General features: G+C 31.1%; 1 pseudogene; it reads left to right on the forward strand.

Annotated features, from left to right (window-relative positions):
* Window positions 1–750: 750 nt before the first annotated feature.
* LOC111741305 overlaps window positions 751–8,013 on the forward strand; it is a 94,194-nt pseudogene continuing 86,931 nt past the window's right edge.

Here is an 8,013-nt window from a genome sequence, read left to right on the forward strand (position 1 = left end):
TTTGGATTATATAAGCAAATTGGAACATATTCAGAGGAGAGAAAAATGAAATGGTAAGGGACACATGTTAAGACAAACACTAAAAGGAAGATTAATATTAACTGAGAAGAGAAAACTTTCGATGTTTTAAGTGCTGCCGTGCAGAAGAGGTATTAGTCTTTATGACTTTGGTACTAAGAGGTAGAAATAAAAAAAAATATATTGGATAAATAAACATAGACAGGTTTCACCTCTTGTATCTGATAGATATCTCAGTGTTACAGTTCCAAACCTCATCTTATGATGGTAAATCACCATATTAGTTAATTGAATCAAAAACATTCTTTTGCTCAAGTCAGAAACTTAAGAGAGAACAAACTGCCTATGGCTTTTCCTTTTCTTTCCTTCTTCATGCAATCTATAAACAAGACCTGTGAGCTCTTCCTCCAAAACATATTCAGAAACCATCCAGTTACTATCTTTACTGCTACAAACCAATTTCAAGATAGCACCATCTAGCTGTAACGGGTTCCTCAGTCCATTCTGGCCTATTATCATTGACTCAACAAACAACATCAAAGGTTGTTTCTTGAAAAATATGTTAATGTCCCTTCCTTGCTTAAAATCATCTGCTCTTAGAAAGAAACTTCATTTTCTCAACAAGACATATGAGCACAATAAGTCCTGTCCCCTCTCTCACCCTTCTACAGCTCCCCTGATAGTCTCCTTTCCTCAGACACACAGACCTGTTCACTTTTAGTAGACTAGATCATGCTTGTTTTCCGCCTTAGAACATCAGAGTAAGTTTATTCCCTCACTGAATGGAATATTTGTCTTCTTGTCTTCACATACTAAGAGTTTCTATGTAATTCTAGTTTTAGCTTAGATGTTTTTAGAAAGGCCTGTAACCATCCAATTTAAAATATACTCCCATTCAGTCTTCATCTCATTAACTTGCTTGGAATTCTTCAAAACCATTATTAACATTTAATATTTTCTTGCTTCATTATTTGGTTTTTATTATTTCTTCCATTCATATGTAAGTCTCATGAGACTAATAATCTTGCTTTTCAGTTTGTGGTTGAATCTTGAAAGACTGGAAACTTGCCTGTCACTAGTACAAATATCTCTCACAGTCATAAGAAAGCTACCCAAAGACAGAAAGGGCTAGGATGAGTAGAATGACTTTTTGTCTTTGGAAGTGTTTATCTGTAGGTCAACTGTGGATGTTGTGGAGTGTAATTCAAGCACGTGATCGGGGGCATTGTATGAGATAAACATTAAGGGCACTTATAAGTGTATGGTTCGATACATCAGCAGTGAAGAATCTTTTTCATATGAGGCTCTTTGGCAGTTTATACATACTGATGATGAAAAAGTCTTTGGAGAGAGATTCTCCTATGAGAATCTAATGCCTGATGACCTGAGGTGGAGCTGAGGTGGTGATCCTAGCACCTATTAACAGCGTGATCTGGGCTAATTAACTTAATCTCTTCATATCCCAGAATCCTCATTAGTAAAATAAGGCAATAATGCATTTATCTTTTAGATCTCTGTGTATGTTAAATGAATATAACGACTACAATATAGTTAGAATGACTGTCATAGTGCCTTGCATGAAGCTCAAAAAGTATATTCACTTTCTTAGATTTATAACGAACAGAAGGTTTACATGGCCAAAATTATTCTCAAAAATGGCTTTATGTTACCATGATGGTGATACGACCTCAGTAACTTTGAATATAATTAATTGTATCAATATTATTCCAAAGTCATATTCCCATATTCGCTCTCTACATTTTTTTGTCTTCTTTTGGTCCCATAGCAACCAGTTCTATGTACTATGGAGCTTGTAAAGTATATTGGAAGGTAAAATGTTTTCTTTTACAACAATTCCAAATAGTTATATAGCTGAAAAGATTTACAGAGATTATTTTTCTGTATTATAGATATTATTGAAAATATTTCTTCTGAACACTAGCCCACAGGCAGATGATTTTCTAAGTCATTTTTATAATAAATTGTAGACTTAATTGCAGTAGGAAGAGAAAAATGATATGAATAGCTTGTACTCAAAGGAATTTTGTTTTAATGACCATTGTTTTCTAGATGAGATGGTAGACTTTACTGCAGAATAACAGATTCTGAGATCTCTAAGCATGCCCTATTCTCAACAAATACTTCTTCTACTCACAAAAGTTTCAAGCAAAAGACATATTAAAATTTACCTTTACATTAATATTTGCATAACCTCCAGACAATTTTTACTTAACCTTTTAAAAGCAGATTATTCGAGGCTCTCACTTCCTCCTGTGCTCTGCTCTGCCATACCCTCCTCTGAAGAGATACCCACCATCTATCTCTTCCAGCAAGCTGCCTGGCCTGCGAAGGACGGTGACATAAGCCTCCACTTCGCCAGGCTCTCGGAGTACACCACCACTCACCAAGTGTTCTGCACAGGCAGCGGGCTCTAACCTGTAAAGCAGCAGTTCCCTATCTTTTTGGCTCCAAGGACAGGTGCTACTATGAGAATCTAATGCCTAATGACCTGAGATGGAGCTGAGGTGGAGATGCTAGCACTGGGGAGCAGCTACAAATACAAATGAAACTTCACTTGTTACCTTGTGAAAACCGACATTCAGATAGTTCTTCCTCCTGGGTGCTATGAAGAGCTAGCTTGGCTGCAAAACACTTCATAGATGTAGGCGCTGATGTCATAGATGAAGATTATAGAGGAAATATTGGCGTTATATTCTTTAATATGGCAAAGAAAAGTTTAAAGTTTAAAAGAGTGACTAAATTGTACAGATCATTTGTGAATGAATATTTTTTATCCAGAAATAGAGGCTTCAAGTTTAAGATGACATTGAAAGGAGTTCAGGAGGTTTTGGTTCTACAGGAAAGAGTTTAAATTTATGCGAAAAACAGAAAATGAGAAAACATACATTTTTTCTTGAAAATAAAGAGTTTTTGTTTAGTGTTTTGTACTTCTGTAAACTTAATAGCTTTAGCTTCTAAAAATATTTGGTTCTCTTATAATGAAGAAAGGGTACTCTGTTGGGATCACATAAGATTTTACTTTCTTGTATTTTCCTACATTTGATTGTTGAATAAATCTTCATGGTAAACTAATACAAATAATTTCTTCTTACAATCAAATGTACATTAATTACAGATTCCCCATCCCCCCCTAAAAAACTGTATTATTTAATTCACTAAATGTTATCTCTTCAAGTTCTTATTTTTCAGTTGTTTTATATCTCATAAGCAAAGCCTTTCATTCTATAATTTGAATTCTTTCACAGATACAAGTTATTACATAAACTGAAGTAAAAGATAATAAAAAGAAGTTAAAGTTTAAAAAATAGATTATTTAGGAAAACAAAAAATGTAAATATTCACATTTGAAATTACACTCATATAACAGTCTGATCTACCTTCGTGAATGTAAAAGGAAAATTAAATATAATATTATTTTGTAATTGCTGTTGCTAGTAGGACATGCTGTTAAATATTCAAATAAATTTCAATCAGCCATAGAGAGAGATTTTCAATGATAGGTTTTACATACTGACATAATTAAAACTATTTAATTCTTCAGTTATATTTTGGAAACCAAAATATTATGGCATGTTTGAATTCTACAGAGGGAAAATGATTTTGTTAAATGATGTTGAAAATTAGTTCATTTTAGTGATAATAAAAGAGATGGCCTATAAAAATTTAAATATACAAATAAAAGCAAAACAAAATTATTTGTGTACTCTAGTGCCTTACTTAAGTGAATTAAGCAAATAAAAATGTAGGTGGAAACATTTTAAAATATAAAATATTACCGGGAAATTTAAAGGTTCAAGATTACTGTTTCTATTCAAGTACCTAAGAATGCATCTGCAAATAATAATGTCTTAGCGATGATTTTTTTTAATGATTTTACTTCATTAAAAATAATTCAATTATCTAAAAAAGTACAAATAATGTCTTAGAGTTGTCCAAAAGTAAAAAGACACCTGTCTTGATCTAGCAGTTTGTTGTGAACCCAGGAATCATCATATGTATAGTTTCAGGAAAAGAAAATAAAATGATTGAAGGTAGTGGGGTGCCATAGAGACCACACAAACTCTCAAATCCATAGTTTTTAAAAAATGTAATAGTTTTTTGAGCTATAATGTTCTGGTAAGGGTTTGAAGACACTGGAGGAAAGTGATTTCGAATGTTTTTATTTTTTAGTTTCAGAATCTATTTTCATAGATTTTCATGTGGTTATATTGCTAAATATTGTTTTCTTATAAATAAGGTAACACTGAAGTTAATTAAAGCCATACAAAATTATACTATTACATTAAACTTTGAAATTTTTTTCTACTATATAAATACTTTGATTTTCACTGAAGATGTGAACTAGTTTTGTAACTAAACTGATAAGGGGTTTCTGTAATTTTGTGAAATATCAAGTGAGATTTTAATAAAGAGAAGTTCTATGTTATACAAATAAATGATTCAATTTATTTATATAGTGGAAAGCAAACAGGTGAAATTATTCCAATAATTACCTCTAACTCTATTTTATTATGGGGTCAAAAAAATTTTTTGAGGGCTCTAAGGTTTTCCTATATTACTAAGTTTATAAATTTTGTCATCCTTTAAGAATGTAATGTTGCTACTATACTTGCCATTCTCCTTATTTTGCAATGTTTATGATCAGAATTTCTGTTTATGATTTAAAATTAAAGATTTATATGACTTTTGTTAAGTTAAAATAATTATACAAAATTCTCTAAATAATTACATAAATTTTCCCCTTCGATTTGTTAATTAAATTTAATGTACACAAGAGAAATCTCCACAAACATGAGCATTTATATAGATTCTATTAAAATTTGCTTTATCTATTTAATTAAAGAAAAAAGCTGAACTACATAGAGACAAACAAATTGACATTATATGCCTCAACTTCTTCTGGGACTCTAAGGTATTTATCTTTAGAATAATTAATGCAGCAGTTAGAATTCTGTTAAAAATGGATTTATACTAAAACTTAAGATGTGACAGATCTGAAAAATGAGTGAATAAAACAATACTAAACTATATAGACAAGCTCTATAGCTTAATTACCACTATTTAAGCTCTAAAGCTTAATTACCACTATTATATTAAAAATGAGTCAAAGATTCATTAAGCAAATAAGTCTCAGTACAATAAACCACACCTGTAACTCTTAATAACCTACAATTTTAAAACTATTTGTTCTAATTTAAGTTGTTTCAGTGCACATACATTTACTGACAAAAATCGATCCTTTTCAGCAGAATAGAGAAATTCTGATTATAAACATTGTAAAATAAGAAGAATTCAAATGTACTAGCATACTGTACTCTTTTAAAGGAGAGCAAAAATCACAAACTTAGTAATTGGGGAAAATCTTCCATTTCTCAAAAACCTCAATTCCTTGTTTTGTTTAATCATAGAAAAAAAAATGGAGTTAAAAATGATTATTGAAATAATTTCACCTTTATATTTTCTGTAATAGATGAGTTTGCTGAGGTTTTATACTAATGCACCTAGCAAGATCATGACATTGTAATAATAAATTCTGAGTTATTGTCCATTGAACATGCAACTATATCATAAAATCTACTTTCTGAATACATTTATTACATTTTAAAGTACATTTAAAATATGTGATCTATTTTAACGAAATTTTATGACATCTTTTAGATGCTTTGGTTTGGTTCTAATTAGAAAAAAATTCAGTTAAAATATGATTATAATTCACATAAAGGACAGTACGAAATATTGTCATCATTCTTTCCTGAAACGTAAAAGCTCTATGAGAATTATATCAGTGTGATCAACAAAAATAGGCATAAAATACAATCATTTTAAAGGTATGATAAACTTTATTATAATGAATGGTAAACATTCAAAATGATACTTTCATGGCTTGTACACTCTTGTGTGTGTATGTTTTAATTAAATAAAGTTATATTTCAAAATTGAATTAACGTTTTGAGTCCAATCAGGGTATATCAGTGATGTCATTAGCAGATAAAGACAGTAAGATGAATAGTTTGAAGACTGGTAGAGATATTTTTTTCAGTAGACTCTTTGTGAACAAACTACCCAAGTGTTTTAGGCAGGCTGAGGGTAACCAGCTAGACACAAGCATTCTGTGGGGTCGTGGCCATTAATCAGTGTGTATTTCAGAGGATACAGATGGAGAACTGTGCTTTGTTATAAAGTACTCTACTCAGCATAATAATAGAAGTAGTAACTTTCCATTGGATTTTTAGTTACTAATGGATTGAATAAACTCTTGCTTGGTTTACCTGTTAATTTATCCACACGAAACCTAAAGCGGGTTACATGAAACACTTGAGAAATGGGTACTGTTTTCCATTTTTAAAATATACAGAGAAATATGGCCTGATATAGTTAAGAAATGCTTCATAGTGAAGGTTGGAAATAAGTGAGTGACCAAAGGACATTCGGGCAATTACAGAATAAAGTAAATTAGAGATAAAATATGTTCTTTCTTTTCCTTCTTATTTTAAAGAAATTATATAACCATTGGCAGGTTATTTAGCTTATCTGTTTTTCAAATTCTTTAGTCACAAAATGAGAATAAGAATAGTACCTAGCCCATTATAAATGTTTAGAGAATTAAATAAGATAAACACACTAAAGCAGTTTACACAGGACTTGGAATTAATAACCCTTGAAAAATTTTACCTAGCAAAGTCATTTTATTATATCATTTATAAAGTAGAAATGGGAATAGATATCGGAAAGATGTTAAGTAAACATATTGGTTGTAGGAAGAGCTCACGTGGCGAGAAGAGAGTTATATCATAAAGCAGCAGACTATTCTCCTGCTTTAAGTATATAAACATTTAGGAAAAGGGGAGTGGCACTTAAATGAAACAATGTAAATTCAATCAGATTTCCCAATACTAACAATTATACAATTAATACATTTGTCCAAGGTCAGATCCCCCTCTAAGATCATAAGATCGCTTTTAATCAGTAATAAGTGATATTTAAGTCAGATGAACAGTATCAAACATTCTAAGATATATTTAAATAAAGGTGGCAACAATCACATACAATTCTTTAGCATGACACAATACCACACTATGTTCTAATACCTTTGTGTAAATATATTTTACTCTTATGGAAACTTATTAGAAAGTACAAGCACTTTTAGTAAGGGCAGGAAATTATTATTATTATTTTTTGGCTAAATGAATGGATAATTTATAACAATTTCATGGAAACATTAGGTAATTTAATGGTGTTTTAAGAGAAAAGTTTTCTGCTCTTTATTCTCATTGTTGATTTTTCTATGTCAAAAAGCTACTGAAGATTATATTATTTGTATTCCTCATTTTGAAAGTAAAACATACGTAAAGCAAAAAGAAAATGAAATATCCCCACCAACAACAAAAAGAAAATCTTTTCTATGTTTCTACTGCCTCGACCTCAAAAGAAATTTGTTTCCATTCGCTCTGATAATACTTTTAAAATAAAATAACCAATCCTCATGTATATCAATTTGTCTGATCTTTTATCTCCTACTATTTTATCTATTATTACTTGAAAATTCCCGCCCCCCGCCCAAAACTGAAAAAGAAAACATCAGAAGCTTTGCTATGAATAATGACCAAACTCAAAGCCACAGAGCATTGGCTTTGATCTTGATTCGGTAAGATCTGACCATTTCAACCACAAGTCTTACACGTCGCCTTCTATTATAGCAACATGCAATCATTGTATCCCTCAGAACACTACTTTTCCTTTAATCAACTATCTTTAAAGGATTAAATTGCACTCACAGACATGTTTTCAAATTCAAAAGTTCAAGAAAGTTGAGAAATAAGAAAAAGTCTGTCAGGAAGCTGGTATTTCATCGGGTGGTGCTTATCACCCTACAATTAGAAACTGCATGGTCCTTGCACTGCGATATCGGAGTTTCTTGTATTGGGTGGATATTTAAAATGGGACCAGATTGCAGAGGGCTTTGAATGTGAAGCC

The sequence above is a fragment of the Pteropus vampyrus genome, unplaced genomic scaffold, assembly GCF_000151845.1.
Source record: "Pteropus vampyrus isolate Shadow unplaced genomic scaffold, Pvam_2.0 Scaffold76, whole genome shotgun sequence".
In the NCBI taxonomy this organism is placed as follows: Eukaryota; Metazoa; Chordata; class Mammalia; order Chiroptera; family Pteropodidae; genus Pteropus; species Pteropus vampyrus.